Source organism: Eupeodes corollae, chromosome 2, assembly GCF_945859685.1.
Source record: "Eupeodes corollae chromosome 2, idEupCoro1.1, whole genome shotgun sequence".
Classification (NCBI taxonomy): domain Eukaryota; kingdom Metazoa; phylum Arthropoda; class Insecta; order Diptera; family Syrphidae; genus Eupeodes; species Eupeodes corollae.
In genome coordinates this window covers 155,562,477-155,587,979 of record NC_079148.1, presented here as the reverse complement: position 1 = coordinate 155,587,979, position 25,503 = coordinate 155,562,477, and the positions used below count along the sequence as shown (strand labels likewise).

Genomic DNA, 25,503 nt, shown 5'->3' with positions numbered 1-25,503 from the left:
TTTAACTATTAGTGTGCAAAAATGTATTTAGGGTGTCAAAGCAAACGATTCACCAATTAGTTTTTAATTTGTATTTGTATACAAAAAAAAATCTCTAGAACCCTTTATCAATTTATCATATAATTATAATTCAATTCAATTCTTTAAGCTAATTTCAATCAGGAAATTGCATTCTATTAAAAAATAAAAACCAACAAAAAAAAAAAAAATATTTCATACATATTGTCAATGACTTAAGCTTGAAAGGAAGCTCCCCGCTTTATAATAATAAGTGTAATACTCGAGTTTTTTTTTTTGTTCACCCTATACATTTACAAAAGCACTTACAACCCCTGTGTTTTTATAATCGATTATTATTTTTTTTTTTACACAAAACACAGCAACAACCCCAAGTCTATAAAAATTCATCAATATTGCTACACGGTGTGTTAAATTTTACATTAAATGTCATGAGTAAGCGGGAAAATAGATATAATGATGGAAATATATAATATGCACGAATTCATAGGATTCCTTTTTTTGTTTAATGTATCAATGGAAAAAATGAAACAATAGTAAAAAAGTAAATGTTATTCAAGCCACCCCACGTATATTCATAGGGGATAATACCAAACAGGATATTGTACATGAAATGTCAGGCACTGTACAAAATATGCAATATCCTGAATTGATTTTTTAATTATTCAATGAGAATTCGGTGAATTTTTTAAATCAAATATTTTCTAGGAACTCACTTAAGGCAACTCTCCCCTAACTTCAAGAGAGATACAAACCTTTCATTATATGAAAAAAATTATTGATCTATCAATAGCTGGCTACTTCCTTTTTTACTGCATTTAATCTTGGCCAACAACTTTACGAGATGATACTTCGTTTTTCATTTTTGCAACCACAACTTGATGTAGGCGATTTGTACATAATTAGCGTAAGATAAAACATTAATAAGGACGCCGCAAAGACGTTGAGACTGTCTCTCAATAAGGACCATAATGCAGAGTATATATACTACCGTATCGACCTACTAAGCAAATTTCTCAATATACAGCGTGCATATTTTTTTTTTCTGTTGTACAACAATTTATTGTAACCTTATTATTTCCTCATACTTTTTGTTTTTGTTGTTGTTGTTTTGGGTGCTTAGTGGTATTTTTTTGTCTATCTTATTAATTTAAATACCATTAACCGATTTCACCCTTGTCGATACATAAACTGTGAGAAAAGGGAAGCTAAAGACACCAATTGATAGTAATTAAACTTTTAGCTTTCAACATCACCAAAGAAGGAGGACAACCCCCGCCCTAACACCATATGCCACCATCATGACATAAGGGGTGGAATATACGACACGAGTATAGCAAAAGCAAGACAACAACAGAAAAAAAAAGTGCCTGTCGAACTCTTTTTCTCCCTACATGTATCATTTCGTTGTCTGCAAAAACGTATATCCTCTGTCGTTCGTCCTTTAAAGGTTAGTTAAATTTTCTACTCCGGAGGATAAAAGTCATTATAGAAGATCCACTTGCAAAAATATATGGAAAGGGAACAGGAGATAGAGGACAGAAAAAACAACTTTGGAATTTATGTAGCAGAAAAAAGACCCGAGAATATAAGTCCATGGATAGTGGAGTCCTTAAACAAATACCAATCGATTCATGGTGTTACTTGACTTATTTAGTACTTTTACTCTTTATTTGCACTGATCTTTAGAGTGTCAGAAAAAAAACGCTTATTTTAAGCTTTCTATATTTCGCTGATGTTGTTCCTGTAGTCGTTCATATCCATTTGGAGTTGTAATCTACCGTTTAGAGATTCTATACTTTCGAAGATTTTCATATCATCTGCATAGATGAAAATTAGATGTATCGTACTAAACAAGAAACATCATTCTAAGATAAATAGTAGAGGTCCTAAATGACTACCCTAGGGAACTCCTGATTTTACAAAGAAAACGTCGGAGAAAGAACTTTTGCATTCAACTTGGTCAAGAAAAGACCTACAATACCGATCGTTCAAAACGTCGCCATCGATAAGCGTAACTTTAAGGTAGTCAAAGACTTCGTCTACCTAGGCTCCGCTGTAAACGTAGAAAACAACAACAGTGCTGAGATCAAACGAAGAGTAACTCTTGCTATTGAGTGGAAAAGAACTTTCTCGAAGGACCAAAATGTTGCTATATAAGACCCTCATTATCCCCGTCCTCCTATACGGTGCAGAAGCATGGACTATGACAAAAGCGGATGAGAGCACCTTGGGTCGGTTCGAGAGAAAAGTTCTTTATGTGATCTACGTTCCCGTATGGGTAGAAGTCCAACGACTAAGATGGCTGGGTCACGTAGAGTACATGGAAACCAATGATCCGGCCAGGAAAGTCTTCGAATCCACAACCACAGGACAGCGTAGTAGAAGAAGACCGCGAATCAGGAGCCGCGTATAAGTGAAAAGTGACCTCACCCAACTTGGAGCGCGAAACTGGACAAATCTAATTAGGGACCGAGCTAGATGGAGAAGTTTGTTGGGTGTGGCCCAAGTTCAAACAGGACTGTAGCGCCAACTTAATTAAGTAAGGAAGTAAATCCAAGTACCGTAAGTCAAACGTCATTTGTTAAATATAAAGGGAAGCCTGAGGTAAAAAAAAAGATAGAGGCCAAAAAAATACGACAAAAACATAGAAACATATAGTAAAATTGTTAAAAATTAAAATTAAATTAAAAAAAAAGTATATGTCCAAGTGCACCATTTTATCATAGTTTTTAAACTACCAAAGTACATTTTTTTCTTTCTTTTCGATTTTCAAAGTTATATGACGACATAATTAGCTAAAAATGGCCGACATTGATGTAGATGTGACTTCAGCTGCCCCAGTTATCGGAGGTGCCATGGATATCAACACTGCCTTGCAAGAGGTTTTGAAGAAATCCTTGATTGCCAATGGTTTAGTTGATGGAATATACCAAGCCTGGAAATCTCTTGACAAACGTCAGGCTAACCTTGCTATTTTGGGTGAATCTTTCGAAGATCCCCTTTACAAGAAACTCATCACAGCCCTCTCTCAAGAACATCAAATTCCATTGATCCACGTCGATTCACACAATAAACTCGGCGAATGGTTTTGACTTTGCAAAATCGACAAAGAAGGCAAACCAAGTAAGGTTTGTGGCTACTTTGTCGTCGTCATCAAGGATTTCGTGAGGAAACATCCCAGATGTTGTCAAAGAGAACCTCAGGCAAAACAGTTAAACTGCTGCTTATATATGAGTTTACGATTCAGTTAAAGACGACATTCTACTTGAGGTTAAGCATTTTTTTAAATAAAACTTAGAAAACTAAAAAAAAGTTAAGTTTGTGATTTAATTCTTAGTGCCTTTCAAAAAAAGAATACAGTTTTTAAAAATATGGTTATTGGTCAAACTGTTTTGTTATCTTTATTATTTTCCTCTTTTTAAATAATAAATAAACATTTTTGTTTTCAAATTGTCAACAATTTTAAACAAACCCAAAAAAGTGCGTATATGCATAAGTTTAATAAAATATAGTCGCTTGAAAGGTAAGAAACTGCATCGTATTTGTGATTTAATTTTTGACTCCTTTTTTAAAGAAGAAATTTTTTGATAGTGTGGTAATTAGTCAAACGGTTTTGGAACCTACTAACTTCACTTTTATAAAATATACTAACGAACATTATGACCGCAAAAAGCTCAATTTTTTGTTTCTGTACCCATGTAGATTCTGCTTTACCACATTCCTTTGAAAATACGTACCTATACATTATGTTAAAATACTGAAAAAAAGTGATTCCCTATAAGTATAGGTAAAAACAAAACCCAAAACTCCTCAACAAGTCAACGCCTTTGCATATTTTATGTATTTACAATACAATTCTCCTAACCTATTTCTTGATCTACATATTTCCTTTTTCATTTTTTTTTCCATTCGTTTTTGTTGTAATATCCAGGAAGAAAACAAAACCGAATAATACAAAAAAAACAACAAATAATTTTCAAGGATGCATAACTTAACTCTCTGTGTGCTTTTTTGTTTCTTTTTCTCTCTCTGCTACTTCTTCGTATGGTGAGTATAGTGACACGATTCCTAAATGACTTTTCGATATTTCCTTAAAACAAAGTGCTATATACTCGTAGGTAGGTAAGGTAGTACTAGATAACCAGGAGTAGAAACATAAGTTTGTAGAGTTCTAAAAGTGAATCTTGTAGGTACATATATATGTATAAGGATAGGTAGTCCTGCAAATGCACACGCTTCATTTGTTTTTGTGTTCATACAACCGCATATACAGATTCACATCCGCTGTCATCCATCAGAGAGAGGCAAGCGATATCTTTTTCCCATGTCCTCTCGTACCTCTGTGTTGTATTCTAGTTCTACTAGCGCTTTTCGTTTTCAAAAAACAGCTCAAATAAATATTTAACCATCATTATTTTGTATTGGAACGTGGTGAGAGAATAGTTATAGTTTCGTGTACGCGGTTCGGTTCGGAACGGAACTACTATCCAGCATCAGGATCAAAGCACAGGAGGACCAAAACACCATCATATTAGGTCTTCTTAATGCGGATGCAGGATGTGCTGAATCCTGCTTGATGCTCTGACGAGTCAAGAAACAAAAATGAATAATTTCTCATCACACCGAACGATACGACAAACGACCAATGGTACTTTTGCAAACACAAGATGCACATTTTCCATCGTGTATAAACCTCAAAATATTATCAACCTTATTCGTGGTATATCATAAACATTGAGGTATACAACAACACGTTTTGATTTCAGGAGAATTTCATAAACTTTGTTCCTTCCTTTATACGAAAATTGTAGTAGCAGAAAACTTCAAAAAAGCAAATAAATATTGATCACTTTTAAAATAACAACGTCCTTAGGGAAAAGGAACTGTTTAGAAACAAAACGATAAAGTACACTGGAGGAGGTTTTGTTCCTGATTACACTTTTTCATTGGACTTTGATAGCTTAAATGTAGGTCTGACTCCAAAATTACTTTATCACATCAGATTTTTGAGATATTACTTTTTAAATCTCGAAAAAAAACGTTTAAAAGGCTTTAAGTGGATGTACAGTTTGAAAATGTATTCATAAACCAAATCTTGTACAAAACCTAAACCCATTATACTAAGACAGAAAAGGAAAAACAGCACAAAGTTTTTGAAAATTGGAAAAATATAAGAATAATATTATTTTTTAAAACCATAATAAAATAAAAAACTAAGTTTCTCAAAATTTCGTAATTTGAATAAAATTTACTCAGAACTAGTAAGAAGTTCAAGAAATTAAGAAAGATACTAATATAACTTATTACACTGTTTCTAGAATGGATTGTTTCGGCTTTCTCCAACTTTTGACTAGTGGCGCTGATTCTGCTTTGACTGTATTGTGCCATGTGCAGCTCTTCTTCCTTCTTGTGTGAGCGGGTTCCACTGCATTGCTTGGCCTGCGTATGACCAATCCATTGCCACTTACGCCTTCGTATTATAGTGTCTATAGATTTCTGGCCTGTCCTATGAAGGACCTCATTTGATATACGGTTTGGCCAGAAAATCCTTAGGATGTTACGAAGCCATTTTTTCATGAAGAGTTGTTGTTATGGCTAAAGTAACCTTCCAAGTTCTGCACTTATAAAGAAGCACAGATTCGACACTGGTTCGGAACAGTTGTAGCTTTGTTCTTACGCTGATAGAGTTATTCCTCCAAGTTTTCGACAACATACCGAACTCAGCTTTTGCTTTACAGATGTGGCAGATGACGTCTTGTTCGGTTCCGCCTTCGATGGACGCGATACTTCAAAGGTATTAAAATCTCTCCACTTTTTCCACCGGTTTCGAAGAAATATTTATTTGAGAGCATGGTCGGGTTCCGAGGCTGATCATTTTTGTTTTGCCAGAATTAATCATCCCACAACTTCTACCTCTCTCTCCATACTTTTTGTGATTCGATGGAGATCCATGATCTTGTGAGTGAGTAAGCAAACATGGTCCGGGTAGTCCAAGTGCTTTAAATAGGATATCAAAGTTCTTTGGATCCCTCCGCTACCTAACAAAGCTGCGCGCAGTACATCGCCTATAACCAACTAAAACAACATTGGCGACAGAATACCGCCCTGTCTGACTCCGCTTTGGATTTCAAAATCATCCGACAACCGACCATATCGTGCAGAACGTGAAACTTGGATCATGTGTTGCTTTAATAATAGCATTTAGTTTTTCTGGGATGTCTCTCCTCCGTAAAGCTAACCAGATACACTCCTTGTTAACGCTATCAAAAACCTTCTCGAAGTCGATGAACAGCAAGTGTAGTGGTGGTCGATATTCAACGCACAGTTCAATAATGGTCCGCAGGGTGTTGATATGATCAATACAGGAGGATCCAGCGCGGAATCCTGCTTTTTCGTCATCGAGTGTGGCTTCAAGGTGTTCTCTGATGCGTTCCAGTATGACTTTTGTTACTATTTTGGCAACGGCACTGAGAACGCAAATTTCTCTCCAGTTTTTACACTTTGTTAGATCTCCTTTTCTTGTTAGCTTGACGATAATTCCCTTCATCCACTCATCTGGGAAGCCTTCGCTGGAAACACCGTTTTTGAGTGTCTTTAATATTTTTTAAAAATTAAAAGGAGACATTCGAAATTAAGAGGACAACTTAATTCTTTAGAAAATTATTTTTTTGATTTTGGTTTGTTGAGCAGAAGAAAACTGTTAAAAAGATTTTCCGACCACCTTCGCTCAAACACTATTTAAAGTTTTGAATTTTATACTAAGGACCTATTTTAGTTTGAGTTCATAGTTTATTCGACGTCTAGAATCAGCTTATTAATCCCTTTAAATAAAATATTCATTGCTTCTTCTCAATCCAATACAGTTCTTGATACTTTCAATAATTTTTTCAGGGCTGTCGGCGTTTTTGTTCTTCTTCTATAATTTCAAAACCATATCTATAGTAGTCGGTGAGAATTCTTCCTTTTTTTTGTTGTACACTTTCACAGGACCCACTTGAGCCAAAAACAAAGATGGAGGAATTCTCATTAGACTTTGGCGAAATTTTTTTCTTTCTATAGTAGAACACTATGTCAGATGTACATAGCCCAGGTTGGAGTTCAGTGGCGCACGGCACGGCACAGAACAGCACAACATAGCACAACACAACACTGCCTTTGCTAACACTGCGCTGCCTTTATTTCAGTGAGGTTCATTTAATCTGCAATTTGCATGCAATGCTGTTAACCTCGTAATCATCAGGATACCTCGTCGTCATCAAAACCGTAAGCAACATCATAATATTATTTTTTCTTTCCAATTTAGGACTAGACAACTCTGGAACTAGGCAAGGATAGTTTGTGTGTTATGTGTTGTGTGTGTGTGTGTTTTGTGCAGGCTATACACTGTAAGTTGTACATCAGGCACACGTGTGTTCATTATAAAAAAGTGATGAAAAGTTCGCAAATGATGATGATGCAAACGTTCTGACTCTAACTCTGCCAGTGCCTAAATAGAATGCAACTTTATTAGATCTTGTTGCTCTTCTAGGTCAGGTGGGTGAAGAAGAAAAAAAAAAGTTTTTAAAAAACCTAAATTTTCATACACAGTGATGATTGATTTATGTTAACATGAATGAGGTTTTTGCACAGAAATTATATATGCAAACTTGGGAACATGCCAATAATAACTGCAAAAATATGCATATTAAAAATGTGTATTTAGGTCGGGCATCTCCTCCAAAATTGGTCATTTGTTGCTCGCCCGTTTTATATGTTTTTAGACGAAACATGTTTTTAATGAACATGCTCCAATAAACAAACTAAAGTTAGGTTGGCGTCAGTTATGCGAAACATTTATAGAATATGTAAATTATTGATTCCTAAATAAAAAGCAATACTTTTCTACTTTAGAATACCTTCAATTCTGACACTTAAAATCCCAGCTATTTCTGTGGGAATTGCTTGTTTTATTTTTCGTTTTTGGACAATATCATATGACACAAGCATGTCCTCAAAAAACCTTGAGTTTGAGTCGAATGCATACTCGTATCAAAAAAAAAAAGAAACGTAAAAACGTAAACTACCTTATGAACTGGAAACAAGTTGCAATTTCAATGGTTGCATTGAAATTTTTTATCGACCAAGCACAAACCAAGCACGAGAAGCATGATGACAGAACCACAAAACACAGTGAAGAGTGTCATCTCAGTCATCAAAGAGGATAAAAAGTGGTCTATGGTAAAGAGTAATTGACTCACCTACTCGAAACGTGCATCACTAGTTTGGTATATGTATGTTCTCGTATAAAAAGGGAGGAAGAAGCCTTGAGAAAACACAATATGGATAAGACAATGGGTTTTTGGGTTTGTCTGAAATAAGAATTTCAAGTTGAATTTCAAGTAGACTTTTGGTGTTGTTGAAGCTTGAAGGTTAACTTAGAAGTGTGTACTCTACGGTATAGTGATGTATGAACGTTATTATATGGACCGTAGACAATGATTTAAGTTTGGTTTCAAGAAACTGTTTTGTTGGCTTTTTCTGTTTCAACACAAATTTTGCGAGAGAAAATGCAGTTTTCAAATTAAGCCATGTTAAATTTACTTTGATTTCATTAAGACTTTAAAAAACGGTTCTCTGGAAGCATCAAACACAGGAACTGCAAACAAAGTGGAATTCGATGATTATTTTTAAATGCACTGTATCCTCGATAACGAGAATAAATAAAATAGTGTTTTAACTTTATCTTAAAAAACTTAAATGACTTAAACAACATAAAAAAGAGGCTGGTATACGACCCACACTGATAAGTTCCTATCCTGTCTGTCAATTTGTCTTGCTTACAAGTTGGTAGGTTTTCGTGTGGGGTTAAAAAAGTTGTTAGTTGAATTATTCTTCAACATTTTAAAATTACCAACAACACTTTTCATATAAAGAATAGTTTGGTTTGAAAATTTATTTTTATTAAATATATTTTTAGTCAAAAACAAATGTTAATCAATTATTATTTCTTAATTTCTTACAAATTGGATGAATGTAATTAATTTGAGAGAAATCAAGAACCGAACATCAAATTTTTGTACCAAATTTGCGCGCTATTTTTTGTAGATTTTATTTTTTTATGAATAACCGACTGTTGGTTTTTTATAAAAAAAAAAAACTAATGAATATCGAAAACAATATTTTGTGTTTAGTAAAAAGTTTGAAGACAATTTTACTCAATATTGATTTTTTGTTAAAGTTTTTATATTTTGTAAAAAAAACTGTCATTTCGATTTTTTCGAAATTTTACTAAATGTTGACAACAATATTTTTTATAAGTTAAAATTAGTTGGGAGCCATATTCTTAAATTTTTGAAAAGATATTTGAGTCGAAAATAAATTCTTACCAACTTTTATAAATTTGTTTGTTTAGGTTTTTATTTTTTGTAAAAAAACAGCCAATTCGATTTTTCTCAAAATTTTACCGAATATTCAAAACAATATTTCTTATAAGATAAAATAAGTTTGAAGCCATAATCTCAAGTTTTTAAAAAGATATTAAAATCGAAATTCAATTTTTACCAACTTTTATTAATTTATTTTTAAAAAAATGTCAATTTGATTTTTCTAAAAAATTTACTGAACGTTGACAACAACATTTCCAGTAAGATAAAATTAGTTTAAAGCCAACATTTCAAAGTTTTGAAAAGATATTTGAGTCGAAAATCAATTTTTAGTAATGCTTTTTTTAGGTTCTTATATTTAATAAAAAAATGTCAATTCGATTTTTCCCAAAATTTAACCAGATGTTAAAAAACTTTATTTTTCGTTGCACAAAATTGTTTTGGAGATAAAATCATTCTCTTTTTGCAATATTTTCGAGGTGACAAATATTTTTTTAGTCAGTTTTTTTTTATTTATAAAAAAACTGTTAATTGGATTTCCAAATTTAAGCGATTTCTGTCTTTACTTTTAATTATTATTATTATTATTATACCAAAATGTATCCAAATTTACAGACTTAAATTTCAATTGCATCACCCCAGCGTCAGATAGATTCAACAGACTTTCCATGAGCTTGATTGCCAAATTTGCCTCATCAACAGCTTGCATTTAAAAATGGATTTAAGATGCACCTTTACCTAATATTCTTCGATATCTCTTCTATTGAAAAGTAATGACACATTTCTTCTTTGAGCTTTTCTAGCACCATTTTTATACCAGGTATAAATTCCTTGATATTTATCTCACATCCGACTTCTTCAATCAAAGATTGTGTCGAGGAAAATGAATCTAAGTGGTTTTGATTTAGAGGCATTGACCAAAGTTCAATTTTGTTTGTAAAGAAATGGATTTTGTCTTTATAGCACTGAATTTTATCCCACCCTTGAAGGCTTTCATTCAAGACATTTAAATGCTAAATAAGTCAGAAAGAAAAGTCAATTTCAAAATGAATTCCGGCTCACAAATGAATTTAGAGTATTCTCACTTGGCCTGCTGCAAATTTAATAAAAGTTCAGAGCGAAGTTCCAACACTCTGGCTAGTACTTTTCCTCTCGACAACCACCTAACCTCAGTAGGGTAAAGTAAATTTTGATGGAGTGCTTCCATATCTTTACACACTTTTCGAAACAGTCGTGTCAGTAGACGGCATAACCAAGCCTTATTGATTTTACTAAATTATTTTTGTGAACAATGTACATATGTATGTAAACGAATGTTAAAAAATCGAAAAATCTATCTATCATCTATCTATCGTGTCTGCAACGCTGTGCCTTTAATAGAATTCACATTTTTTTTAATAATATTTAAAACTTGACATTATTCATTTGGCAAGATTTTGGACGCAAGAGCTTGGCGATGGAGAAAACAATGCGTCCAATAAGCGATTGGGATCTGTTCTTTTAATTTGGTAATAAAACCAGTCATGGCTTTTACTCCCACGCTACAAATAGCAATGCACTTCTTTTCCCAATGAAATACTCATATTTTGCGTAGCTTCAGGGAATGTAATATGCAAGCACTGGCATGTAGTATTTTAGGGAAGCACTCTAAAAAAAATATTACTTCCATTAATTTTCATTGTATTCAAATCGAACAAAAACCAAACTATGCACAGTCCGCAATATCCGTAGACTCGTCAAATTGCAAGGACACAAAAGCACTTTCTTTTATTTTATCTATGACTTGATCACTAACATCAAAAGTCATATCGCTTATTCTGCGTTGAATGGTATTGTCAGATAGAGGTATAGTTTTGATTTTTTTTACCTCTACTTTGCTAAACATAATTTCCACAATATTTAAAGCCGCTGGTAGAATCAAATTTTCAGCAATCGGATGAGTATTTCCTGCCTACCTATGAATTCCTTCATACAATTATACAAGCAAACAAATTCGATAAGTTGCCACATTATGTTAATTAAACAAAATTTGAGTTATCGAAGTTCGAGCAATCGAAGTTCGACGATACATAAAAAAGACAATCTATATAAGGGGGTCGCAAAATATTCTTCGTACTAAGGAGTCCGATTTCCAAAAATATAATTGTTTGGTATCAAGTTACATTCTATAATATAAAATTAATTTCAAGTTCCTAGCATTATTGGTTAGTGTTATATTTAGGGTTAACCTAAATTGTCAACTTTTTTCTCTAAATGCTATGGTAAAAAAAAACCACCGACGCAATTTTCTTGAGAGCCCTTTTTGCATCTTTATGCATTATTATCTGTATGACAAAATTTATTTGAAGTGGATATCTCTTCCGGTTCTTGAGCTATGGACAAAATAGGACACATTACAATAACTTCCTATGGGAAGTTAATAATTGAATTTTGTTTAAAAAAAAAAAGAATTTAAAAAAAATTTCAGAAAACCACAATAGACAGATTTTTATGAAAATAATACAATAATACAAAGAATGATACCAACTGATACAAACTGATTTTCGACTGAAATTATTTTATTCATTAGGTAATGATAAAAATCCAATAAGTATTTTTTTTAAAAGGAATACAAAAATGATAGAAATGAAGAGTTTGTTTGTTTGGTTGAACGCGTAAGTCTCTAGAACTTCTGGTACGATTTGAAAAATGTTGTCAGTGTAAATAACCCATTTATTGAAAAAGGCTTTAGGCAATATAACATAACGCTTTTAGACGAATACAAGCACTAACAAAGAATGTTTCCAAATCAGAAATAACGTGCGCTTAAGTTTTGCTAAAGTAACGTATAATAAAATTGATTTTCCGTTAAAGCTTTAAGAAAAAAAATCCAAGAAGGCTTTGATACATTTTTGTTATTCTCAGTACCAATCGTCTCTTGAGGGGTCTGCAATGACATTAACAACTTTGGCTCAAAATTTTAAACAATCTTATCTTTAGGGCTTAACATTTACTAAGTAGTTTCTAAATATCTACCAATTAACGATCTACTACAAAACTTTAAACCTTTTCTTCATTTTGCTTTTAAATAAATTGCTTATTTACTTTTATTAAAAACCAGCTAGCCGAACATACATAGTTAAACAGTTCGTGAAAATATACAAAGCAAACACACTTAAACGGTCCTACTAATTGTAAACGTGAATTGTACATAGGTTAAACTTCGTATTCTATTGGGATGTTAACTAACGAACATCAGCCTTAGGAATATTTCTCCACACAAAAGTAGTTAAACTAATCCTTCGATTTGTAATTCGATCTTAGGTGCTAAGGTTTTCAACCAAAAACCGAATTTTATCAAGCCTATGCCTAGAGTTTAATTATTAACCAACCAAGTTTTTGGAAGTAATTTGCTTGGGATATAAAACATCACACTGTTCTGCACAACATATTCTTTATTTAAAACAAAACAATTGTGGTTGACAAATAATTAAACAAAAACAAGATAAATTTAGCAAATTGTTAAAACTTAAAGTAGCCATTCCGTGATTTTTACTTCAGCAACATTTTAAGAGATAATAAGATGTTAAAACCGTTTAAAATAAGATAAATCATTTTATAAGCTTAGTAAATTTCTAAAATTTCGTTTCAAATGTTATGTTTATGACTTTTAAGAAATCTATGTTCAGTTTTTGTTTAAACAATGAAGCTTATTCACAACAACCAATCATCAGTTCATTACTCACTTGAAATAAATGACACATTCGTTGATAAAATTACACTTTTGTATAACCAAGATGAGTACAAGTAGAATAATAATATTCACTCATTTTGTTTTGATTTTATCTATTTGCTTTCACTTGTTGTTTTAAGGTTACACATCCGTCATCATGTAAAATAAAAATTGATGTTATCACTAAAAAAAAAAATTAGAAAAACACAAAATATGTAAATCAAATCAAAATCTCATAAACCATGAACTTTTCCATCACTGCACGAACAACAACAATATATAAATAAATAAAGACTTTGAAATCAAACAACTATTTACATAGCACCCACACGTGAATCACTCACTGCATCTTTTGACTAAAAAACTTTATCTCAAGTCTATTGCCAAGAAGACAAAACCTATTTAGACACCATCAACACGTTACCTATAACTTTCTACCGTCGCGTCGCCCGCCCCCGATACACCAGGCAAAACCCAAACAACGCAAACTGATGGAATTTTTTAAAAAGCGGCGAAAAGGTGTAAGTTTTAGTGTAAACATGCTAAATTGATCACCTGCAAAAAGGTACCGTATACAAAATTGACAAGTCGTCAGATCTTCTTTCATAAATTCTTCTTTTTTCGTTTCTTGAAAATTTATCTTGAATAAAATTTTACCAAAATAGAAGATAAATCAAAAAAACAATACAAAATTTAGATCAAAAACTAAGAATGGATCAATGATCATCACACCACCATCGTCGAGTGTCGCGGCATGTCTCGGCAAAGACCGCTCGATAGTCGTCCGTCAGCGTCACAACGATCAACGATCAAAAAAAACATGTGTCTAGTGTAGGGCTAATAAAATGACGGAAGTTTGTTTTATCATCTATCTAAACTTACAGTTTGTTTACAATTCAAAGTTTAAAATGGGAAATGGCACGCGACCGCGACTATTTTAGAGACCGTAAGACGGCATTTTATAAAAATGTCGTTTTTGGCAAACAAATAAGTCATTTATTTTTAGCTTGTTTGACGACGCGACTACAACGACAAGACGAGTTCGGCGGGTATACCAGTGAGTACGATGCACGACTAAAGGTGTTTGAGAAACTACTGACAGCGATCACCTTTAGCTCTTTGGATAGACAAACACACCGATCAGTGATCATACTACAATAGAAAATTATGTTGCTGCTGCCATGCCGGTCTGGTCTGTTGATGGTGTCATAACGACAACGAGATTTGCTACCATTGCACCGAATAAGCTTATAATGTGCCAGATCAACCGCCCACAATGACAAAATTAGACGACTACGCCACCGCCGACACGTTAAATACTGAACTGGCTTGAGGTGATTAACATCAGCGTGCGCGATGATGACGAAATAAAGTCAATGTTTTATTTCTTCTAATATTAACAGCTTTAGCACGTGTTTCTTAGAGATTGTCCCTAAACTGTGGGAAAACATCAGAAATAAAAGAGGGCGCGCGCCGCATTAATTTTGATTAATTTATAAATAAAATTTGTTAGCATATTGCACTAGGGACCGCTATATGCTTGAACAAACAAAGATTATAACATATTGTTAAAGGTACAGCAGTGAATCATCATAGCCGAAAAGGGAAAAAGCTTTAAATCAACGAAAAGTTGACATTTTCTGCGTAAGTTCTAGAATAAATCAGTTGGTAGGAAACTGATTTTTAGATCAATACTTGATTCAAAAAAAGGAATAATACATTAATCTCAATAAACTGTTAAAGCTTTAATTTTACCAGTTTTTAGCAATTTTGTCCATCTTACTATCAATTAGCATACAGTTGAAATATCAAAATGGCTTCTTTTACTTAAGGGTACCTTTTAATTAAATGAATTATCAAATTGTAACACTTACAATTTCAGTTTCTGTTCTGTATCCCATGTTTAAGATTGTTCGGATATTTTTGAAAGACAGTTTTTAGGAAAAAGGAATTTGTTGTATTATTAGTTATGCAAAGACTAAAGTTTTGGAATAGTTAACAAAATGCTAAATGCTTAGAACATTTCTAACTACAAAAATATTAAGCCCCGAAGAAAGTTTTTTTTTATTTTTCGACTTATGTGAAAATATATGTTATCAGTAAATTCTTTGAATTTTTCGGGTTGTAATTCCTAAGATCTGTTAATTTGGTTCGCTATGTACATAAACTTTTCAACTCCAAAAACATACTTAATGCTAAACAAGCAGGACTCTGCTCTGGGTTTTCTTGTATGGACAACATTAACACATTGTTGATCAACAGTGCGTTGAATATCGATCACCACTTCACTTTCTATTCTCGGATTTCAAGAAGGTTTTCAACAATGTCAATTGAAAATTCCTGATAAATATGGAATTGGAGTCTACAAAAGTACGAGAATTAGAACTGGTAGAGTTGGTAGAATATTTCCAATATCTTCAGAGTATTGTCTCTGCGGGTAGCGGAATTTATCTTAACGTGAACACACGTATCAGTAATACCGTCCAAAATATGGAGAAGGGTAGCGGAATTGATCTTAAAGTGAACACACGTATCAGAAATACCGTCCAAAATATGGAGAAACAACTCTTTTAGCTTAAAAACTACGCTAAAACTGTTCAACTCAAATTTTGAAGCCGTGTCGTTTTATGGGTGCAAAACTTGTACACTATTGCAAGAAAACTACAACCCTTAATTAATAGATGCCTTTGCAATATTTTGGAGATTTTCTGGCAAGAATGGGTCGGGAACTCATAGATTTTATTATACTAAAACGAAAGCGGCAGTGAATTATCCACATGCTTCAAAAAGCTGATGAATGCATTGCGGGCTTAGCAATGTTGTAAAAACCGCTAACACAGGAGAGCATACAAGTGAGCCGCCTTAGAAATACTTGACGAAGGATTGTTTAACAATTATCAGCACGATTCGGGAAGGATTGGAAAGAGCTGAAGTATATTTCCAGGAATAGGAGTTATAGAGGCCCAATTTCCGCAAGTAGAATCTTACGGAAGTAATACGCCCAGTGACAAAGTTAAGATATAATTATATAAACTGGAAATTACTGAATGACGAAATGGGAGAGAATTTCGGAGAAATCGAATAAAACCGGATATCAAGAAATGCGCAAAAATTAACTGAACTGATATACAGTACCTAATGGAAAAAATAATAGAAACATATGTGTCTTCATCATTTTCGATACAGAATATTTTTTTAGTAATTAAGTCTTTTGGCTATAGTCTTTCTATGTTTTAATGGTACCTAATAATGGTTTCAAATGGTAAAATTGTTTTGTGGGAATAACTTTTTGTTTTCACTTAATGGTAAAAAAGTTTGAGGCCAATGATGATTTCGCCTGGAAAATATAATAGAAACAATATATTTTGACTATTACTCTAACTTAAGGGTCAGTTTTTAATTTATGCAAATAGGGTTTTTGAATTTGTTTATTAGTTTGTCAGATATTTTATTTTCGATACTAACAAAATTTTTAAAAAGCCGTGAATTACATTGGACCCTGAATTACATTATACTCATTTTGAACGCGAAGTGATGAAAAAACCAGGAAAGCTAGAAAAGTGATGGTTGAAATTGCAACAACCTTAAACTGTTCGAAGAAAAAAAGCATTTGAAACTTTAGATTTACGCCTAAAGAAGAAACAAGAAGAAAAAAAAACAGATAAACTTCTTCGCGTTTTGATACACTATTGGTAAGAAAATGCAAGAAGAAACCATTTCTTTCTTTGAGAAAACAGACACTGGTCCGTATAAAACAATAAGAAACCAACTTGTAGAGAATGAATTTTGTCCACATCTAAAATTCAGTTATGCTAACATTAACTGAAGAGGAGGTGCCAATTAAATGAGAGTTCATAAAAGATAATGACCCGAAGCACCCTTCAAAATTGTCTAAAAAATACTTGCAATAAAAAAAAACAATGTTATGGAATGGCCATCACAATCCCGTGGCCTAAACCCAATTGAACACTTATGAGGCCTCGTAAAGTGAAGAAACAGAGATTTAAAAAAAAAATCGTCTCAAAATACGGATTATTATGAAAAGTAAAAGGCTTTTCTATGTAGTAAAATGGTTATTTATTTTTACTGGTTATAAATTGCAACATATCTCTTAATTTTGAAAATTTAATCCTTCATCAACCTTTGTATGTCTTTTTGCATTTTGGAGGGTTCTCTTCTCCTTCTTTATTTTTCAATTTATATTGCTTTGTATCAACCGCATTACTTTAAGCCCTATTTACTTAAAAAATGCGTTTGTAATTAACAAAAACTCCCCTAACCAACCTTTATTTAACTGCGGTGTTTCCTCCGTAGGCATATTATAAAGTACCAATACACATAATATAGTTTTTATTTTGTTTTCCATTATTGCAAGCGCAATTTCATGATGAAAATCAAGAATTGAATTCCCCAAATTCAGTCCAATCAAACTATGAATAAAATTTCTCTCATTAACCTAATTTAAAATTTAAACACCAGCAGGCATATCACAAGTACATACATAGGTATAGAAGATAAAGAGGTCTTCGTACACACATACTGGATATATATTCAAACAAAACACACAGGTATTTTCTCCAGATGCAGAACATCCCACCAAGTTCGCCCTTAAGCTAAAGTCACTTCCGTCCACCATTAACCAATTTAAAGTGTATTCCAGGATACGAGAAAAGAATAGACCAGCAGTCCTATTTTGTATAAACCTTATACCAGGTTACCCTTACCCTCGAAACATTATTCTTGACTTACCAGGACACACCGGAAAATGTTGCAGAAAATGTCTATAACATCAGTTAACCCCATTAGTAGTTAATATTTTATGTATAGCAAACATTTTAACTCGCTGCTGTGTAAGTTTTTATAAGTGCTAGTAGTGACAAGGACATGAAATAAATTCCATCTTCCTCTCCTGAGAACCTATGAACCTACGAACTAGGATACAAGAAAAAGTCATACAATCACAACAAAACTTTTTTTTAAATAAATTCCAAAATGTAGTAGAAAATCAAATCGGTTGAAAAAAAATACTGTATCCTTCGGCTATATACTCGTAATTCGACTGAGAAGGAAGAAGAGTATATTTTTTCTTTAGTCAAAAAAAAAACTACAACCAATTTCTTTTATGTTTTGCTATTTTGCGAGAAAAAAATAGTTCCATGTTTTATGTACACATAAATGTATCTATGTACCTACGAGCTATGTATCTTAAAGATGTGTAGTGTATGATGTTTATTCTGTGAACAATGTTTGTATCTATGAGTACAATAAAGTATATTGTGTATATTGTATATGAATAAGATGCAGATTTGACCTTTACTGCACTAACCCGGTATGACACGATCCATTTCACAGCAATTTTAACAGATTTCATATACTTTATCCCCCTTTACCCAAGTCCTGTGGAAGTTTGGCTAGATGATGGCATCTGCACATCCCAAACACTGGAGGAACTCCCGATCTCTATAACAACCTCTTTGCCGATAAACTATATAAGAACGAAGAATGACGTGCCAGGACGAAGTAAAGGATGGCGCGGCGAGGACGAGGACAACCGACGAAATGGGGAGAGTATGTCGGTGACAATGTTGAATGTGTGTAGTAACCATTTCAGCTAGATGTCTTTTGCATTATGGATAATGTAAACATGTCATTAATAATTCGTTACGATAGAGCACACACTGAAGCTGCAAAGAAAGGGGTTCCAATGGGGGATATGACTACTCCTAACAACCCCTTGCCTAACAACCACCCACCTACCGTCGCTCGTCGTCGCCACCCGATAACAAATAAAAGAAAAAACATCAAGCTCCTTAAGCAAAGACAGCGTGCAGAAGGAAGCAGGTAGCAGGAGAGAATGGAAGTTTCCACATATTATAGCCAAAGCCATATCCGACTTATGGGAGGAAGCAGGAGCATTAATTATTCAGAGATGGCAGTTAGGTAACACTCAACTTATGTCCGTCTTTCAGACCGACCAACCGTTTCTATATTTCCAAGTTTAAGGTTTCAACTAGATGAAATGAAACTCAACTCAACTCAAGAGTCTGTCAAAAACTATTTTTCTATTGTCGGTGTAGAAGATATAGATATGTACATTCAACTATTTACGTGAGGTCATTTAAGATAAGTTTAGATAGATATGTATAAACTCTTCCTTCACTTGAGTGCAACAACGCCAACGTTACCCCGTTACCGATAAAAAAAGCAAGTGGGGAGATATTTATTCTTGCTAATTAACTATAAAATTATAATGCAAGTGATTATAATGGCAATTTTTATAAGAAAGCTTAAACAAAACAAGTGCAATCATTTTTGATAACTCAAACAAATTTCATCTTCCTCCTTAGAAGATTTTTCTTTATAGAAGAAAGCGTAAAAGCCTTTGAAATAAAAGGTACAAAATTAATAAAGTATATAAGTTGTCTTATAAAATCAATATTTATCGCTTTTAAAAGGAAAGTTTTCTAATTTAAAACGAATATTGGCTTATTATAGTTTAAATTCCTCAAATTAAACTGATTTTCTGAAAAGTATTTGTTTTCATTTTCTAAAAAAAACAAAGGCAAACAAAATTACCCGTGTTTTGTTGGAAAATCTATCAATAGTGTAGTAGGATTTTACGCGAATAACAAAAACAGTATCCGCAGTATGAATACTACCGATAAAAGTTAAAGTAGAATCTTACTACGGATGGGTTGTTGATATTTTTTATGCGAGTCTCGAATGGATATTATGTGATTGCGTTCTCAGATGTTGGTACGATTGATATTGTATTTTCTGTATCTCGATGGCTGTGTTCGTTGAGTAGTTGTTCATTTTGAATTATGTGTTTTCCATTGGGGAAAAAAATCAATCTGTTACTGTTGATATTATTTAGTTTTTTTAGTGAAAGGTGAAAGGTTAATCTCAGTTTAGATAAAATTATTTTTTTTGGTGCTTCCACCGCACAAGAAGATTTAAAAATGATTCAGTTCGACAGCACTTTCTAAATATCAAATAATGGTGTTTCGATGTTTCTTATAAAGTGAGAGTGAAATAGTTTCGTGTTAAACAATAAAGAACTATATAATTCAGCACCATATCAGAATATGCTACAATGTGCAATTTTGTTTTTTATTTGTCTAAAACAAAACTAAATTTTTTGTACACAAACATGCAAATAAACAGACATAATGCATTATCTGTAAAACCAATCCCTCCACGTAGGTTTTTCTTCACAAATTTTGATTTGACTCTGATCCCCGACCGGAATCGAGTCGAATCAAGCTCATTTCAACTAGATTCAGGTATATAAAGAACTGAGAAGAGCTTCAAGCTCACTTTAAAACCACATGTTTATGTAGTAGTCTACGAACAAACCTTCTCCTTGAAGAAATTGTTAAATTAACTTTTTTTTATAGAATCTTTATTTCCATATGTTTTCTCACAATTTCTTCTTGAAAATTGTCCATTTTATTAGTTTTAGTTATTTTTTTTTGCTGAAGTTAATTTAAACTTTTGATTTTCACAAAACTTTCTTCTACTTGTGTTTTTTTTATTTTTATTCTGACAGGGGTTCTTTAAGTTGTACCAATTTTTAAGTACAAAAATCTTGCTAATGCTTATGGGTTTTCTTGGGAATTTTCTACTATACTATTTATAAAATGCCAAAAAAAAACACGGGCATTGTACATAAATTTACACTTCCTGTGCACAAAAATAATGATTTTCAAAAGTATACGAATTCGAATACTTGAAAAATGTAATTATGATTATTTCAATAATTACTGGTATATTGAAAATGTAACAAAGGAGTAAATAATTTTAATTAATTATAATTGTTAGATGATTGTCAGATTTCTTGCAGCAAAAAGATTCTCCAAAATGTCTTACAATTATAATTGTGTGAAGTTACATTTTGTAAGACAATATTCCAAAAAACATCATTGTTAGCATATATCTGAAAATTGCTATCAATTTTTTTCTTCGGGGAAACATACTCTCTGATAATAAAATTTTAAGACTTTTGGACAAAATCTGCCAACCATGTGAATAGACATTTTTTCTTTGAAAGGCATTTGACTATTGTCAGCGTATTAACCGCTATAATATACTGTGCTAAGCTTTGATGATATTTCCATTAATAAAAGGTAACTAAACTTTTTTACTTCACAATACTTTTAAACTTGGCAAACATTTATATCTTTATTTAAAAATATTAATTTTGGTTTCTTTCCAAAGACATTTTTATTTCAAAAATATTTCTAAAATGGATTTCAAGACAATAAAAAAAAATTTAAAATAATTGTGAAAAACGGATTTACTTAACTTATTAACCAATGTTTGTTCTAAAATCTGTAAGATATTGTTGTGAGCTTAATAACATTATAAAAAACTTCTAATGTTCTGGATTTGAGAAGATCAACGGCAAGCTGGGCCTATCCTGATTTGCTCTAATAATTCACCCAAGCTTATCAATTCCCAAAAATCAACATTTTATAGGCAAAGCTCTTTTATTCCAAAATATGTAAGTTTCCATAAATATTTAAAAATATTAATCCCGAAAAATGAAAGCAAACAAAATTGGCAAAATACCGAAATTATCATATGTATGTTTAGAAAGTTAGTATTATTATGAATTTAAACTTGCTGCAGGCACAATTGACATTTAATTTATTTGTATTTATTTTCAGGATTTTCTGGTTGATTCGAAGATTGATGGACAGCCAACTTGATATTCAGCAAACCAAAGGAAATAAATTTGATTCGAAATTTATGTAGATTTTAAGGGAACTGTTATAGTTATCGTTGGTTCTTATCATTGAGATTTTGTTTCGAGATTTGAAAGCTAGTAGGTTAGATTAGGTTAAAGATGGAAACGGATACACTAAGGCTAGTTTAATGGCCCATTGTGATACCACCTGGATCTTGAGGCTTCCTCCTAAGCTCAATGGAACCATTTTGAGTCCCTTACGAAACGTGAGAGGCTGATTATGCTGATATGATTTGGATCGTTTAGATCGTTAGAGAAGAATTCTACTAGGTAATTCTTGCCTTTTTCGAGCCAGAGCAGGGAATGTACAGAGAAGATGAAGAACTGTTTCCTTCTCTTCCTCGTCCATACAGCTACTGCAAAAGTCATTTAAGAATACGCCTAGCCACGTAGCGTTCTTGCCTATTAGACAGTGTACAGTTATGACACCTATTATCGAGCTTATATGCGATCAGTTTAGAGATAGCAAGTACCTTGAACGTTTTAAATCTAGTGTTGGCCAGATGTTTTTCGTGACCTGACACGTGGTGATGTTGTTCCACCTTGTGTTTGCCTTCTTCATAGCGTCTTACATTATCAACAATTTACAAGTAGCGATTGGTATGCCAGTATGTGCCAAACGTGATAGAATGGGCTGCACTGTACTGTTCCTGGCGAGTTCATATGCCTTACAGTTCCAGTCCACCATTCACACCTGGAATGTCTCTATGGCCCGGCAACCAGCAATGGTGAATATTAAACTGTTGTGCCGTCTCCATTAGAGATGATCGACAGTTAAAGACTGTTATAAAGTTTATAGAGACAGAGTCCAGAGATTTCATAGCGGCCTGGCTATTTGAGAAAATATGGATACCAGAATGTGGATATCACGTTTTCATTAAGCTAGGACAAAACTTCTTCTATCGCCAAAAGTTCCGCCTGGAACACGCTACAATGATTGAGAAGGCGGAATGAGAGACTTAATTTCAGTCGTTCAGAGTACACACCTCTACCAACCCATTCTGTTATTTTTGAACCATCTGTATAAAAATGGATTGACCCATCTTCCAGGAATGTCCTACCCTCCCAGAAAGATCTGGGAGGTATAGAAATCTAGAAATTTCTGTCGAAATGCAGTTGGCGGATGGTGTAAGTAAGAAAGTTAATTTCAAAATGAAGCTAAAGAGTTATAATTTTTTTTTACATACTACAAATTCATGGTTTCATCTTCTTTAATGAACAGTTTATTGTTTATTTCACATTTCGGGACATAATCATTTTATTTTTTTTTTGTATTTATATTTCCACCTGTCAGTGTTGTTTTTAATGATTAACTCTAGCCTTAATTGTTTTATTTTAATCAGGAAATTTGTGAACAATGACATACATACATACATTTCCTTGGAAGGCTATAACCAAAAAAACATGATTGGTTTCAATGATGAAAATCAATGATATCTTTAACTGGACCCTAAGAGAAATTATGGACCAGAAGTTCTAAGTTACTGTCAGGAGTAAATTTAGGCTATGATAATATATTTTTTAATCCAATTGATTTTAGACTCAATATCATACTGTTTTCGGCTTCAAACTGAATCTCAAATTCAAAACGACTATTTTGAAATCTGAAGCTCTTTTTTCTTTCAACTTTTGTCTTAAAATCCAGAAGTGAATTAAAATTGCAAAAATCTACAAAAATAAAATAAATAAACTGCTCTAGAAACTCTGTCCGTCTTTAAGAGTTTGAATATTTGTTAAGAATCATTTCTGAATAGATGGCGATGACGACTGGCAAACGCATTTCACAGGTGTTATCGCTAAGTTTGGCCAAAAGTTGTATTTAGAAAATCTATTTCCTCAGCATCTAGAAATGTTTATAGAATCTTAAATTATCAATTGAATTCAGACATGAACTACCTCAGAAATGATTACTTAGTTGCTCAGATAAGTATTATTTTTAAAGCCAGAGTCAAAATCTTAAACTTTAACTTTATACCACACCGAAGTGATTTGCCGCAGCTGTGATCTGTGCAACAGAGAGAAATCTACCACTTTTTAGCTATTTGCCCAATTTTACAAGTAAGTCGTAGATTACACTTTCGGAAAAGTATTTTAACAATGCAAGAGTTTTACGAAATCCTGAATGGGGCACTAGGTTGGCTAAACGTATTCAAATTTTGTCGACAAGCTCTTAACTACCGGAACAGTTACACTTATTAAATTAATTTTTAACCTATCTCATTTTATGTTGCAAATCATACAAAATTTCCTTTTTTGTGTTTCAAATCACGTAAAAATTGTAAAAACTTTACTTTGAGTAAAGCCTACTATTCAAAAAATTGTATTTATTTATAAATTGTAATTTTGTGTTTCAAATCACGTAAAAATTGTTCGAATTATTCTAATATTTTTATTTAAATAATTTTATATTTTCTATTTAATTTATATATTTTTTATCACTTATGAAATGTCAATTCAGGAAGACAGCAGTCAATGCCATGTCATTATTCTTAGGAAAATAAATTGTAAAATCTTTTTTTTAAATACAGAATTTATCTATCTATCTATCTCCAGATAGCGACAATGGGTGGAAACATCTGAGAACATTCCCTACAAAGAATTTTATAAAAACTCATATTAATAACACTTTCACATTATTTAAAGTGATACCACTTTACTAATTTCGATTATATTTTTACAATAAAAAAAAAAGGAGACGAGCTTGGGGGCCAGCTCGAAATGAATCCGCAAAAATGCATAAATGAAGAATTTATTGTGTTTTCCTTTGATTGAAAATACAACTTACAAAGAACTTTTTGAAATTTTATTAACACAGTTATTTTCCTGGCTGTAATTTAAAGTATTTTCCTGAACAGCTGATTTCATTTTGTCGAAAAATCAAAGAAATTGTTTCACTTGTTTGTTTTTCAATTTTTTGATAGTTCCAATGACATGTTTCTTTGCGAAAAACTTTGTAGGCTGTTTCTTTTCAGCAAACCAATACTTTTAATTATTTTTCTGAAAGTGATTTCAGAAAAAATTCAATGATTAATTTCAATGCTAAAAACCAATAATAGCTATAACTAAGTCTCTAAGTCTCACTTTTTAAAATTAGAAGTTAACATTGTTTAAAGTTTTGGAGAAAAAATAGATAAATAACTGAAATGTTCTAAAAAAACTAGATCAAACAACTATTGCAAAATATTTATTACATAAACTTCAATAGTTGATTTAAATAAACGATATTTGCGAATGGAATTTTAGAGCTGTTAAAATATTGCCATTAGACAATGACCACGTCTATTATTTCTAATTTTCTGTAAACGATATTCCTTGACCAAATGTAAACAGTACATTTTATTGGTATTTAATCCAATCTACGAAACTTTTATTTTTCGTTGATGGAAAAATTTGATAAATGCAAAAATATCCGTGTTTCCCAAAATTTCGAAAAAAAACCTAACCTAACCTGTTGGAGGATATCAGTGCTTAAAATAATACAATTATTGGACATAACTTTCCAAGAAAACAAATTAGTAGGTTGAACATTTCACGAGAGCGATTGTTGATATTTTTGCACAATTTCTGTAACTTCGGCATCTGAATCTTGAAATTTAAAAATATTTTTCAAATTGTTTGCAAATGAAGCAAATTTTTAGTAATTTGAAATCCAAATT

The 25,503-nt window shown here is 32.4% G+C and overlaps 1 protein-coding gene and 1 pseudogene across 1 annotated transcript in view; one reads left to right on the top strand and one right to left on the bottom strand.

Moving 5' to 3' along the window:
* LOC129946452 (uncharacterized) overlaps window positions 1-25,503 on the bottom strand; it is a 38,579-nt gene that overhangs the window by 10,850 nt on the left and 2,226 nt on the right. The gene's annotated exons all lie outside the window — the stretch shown is intronic.
* Window positions 2,820-3,237, top strand: LOC129946451 (40S ribosomal protein S12-like; annotated as a pseudogene).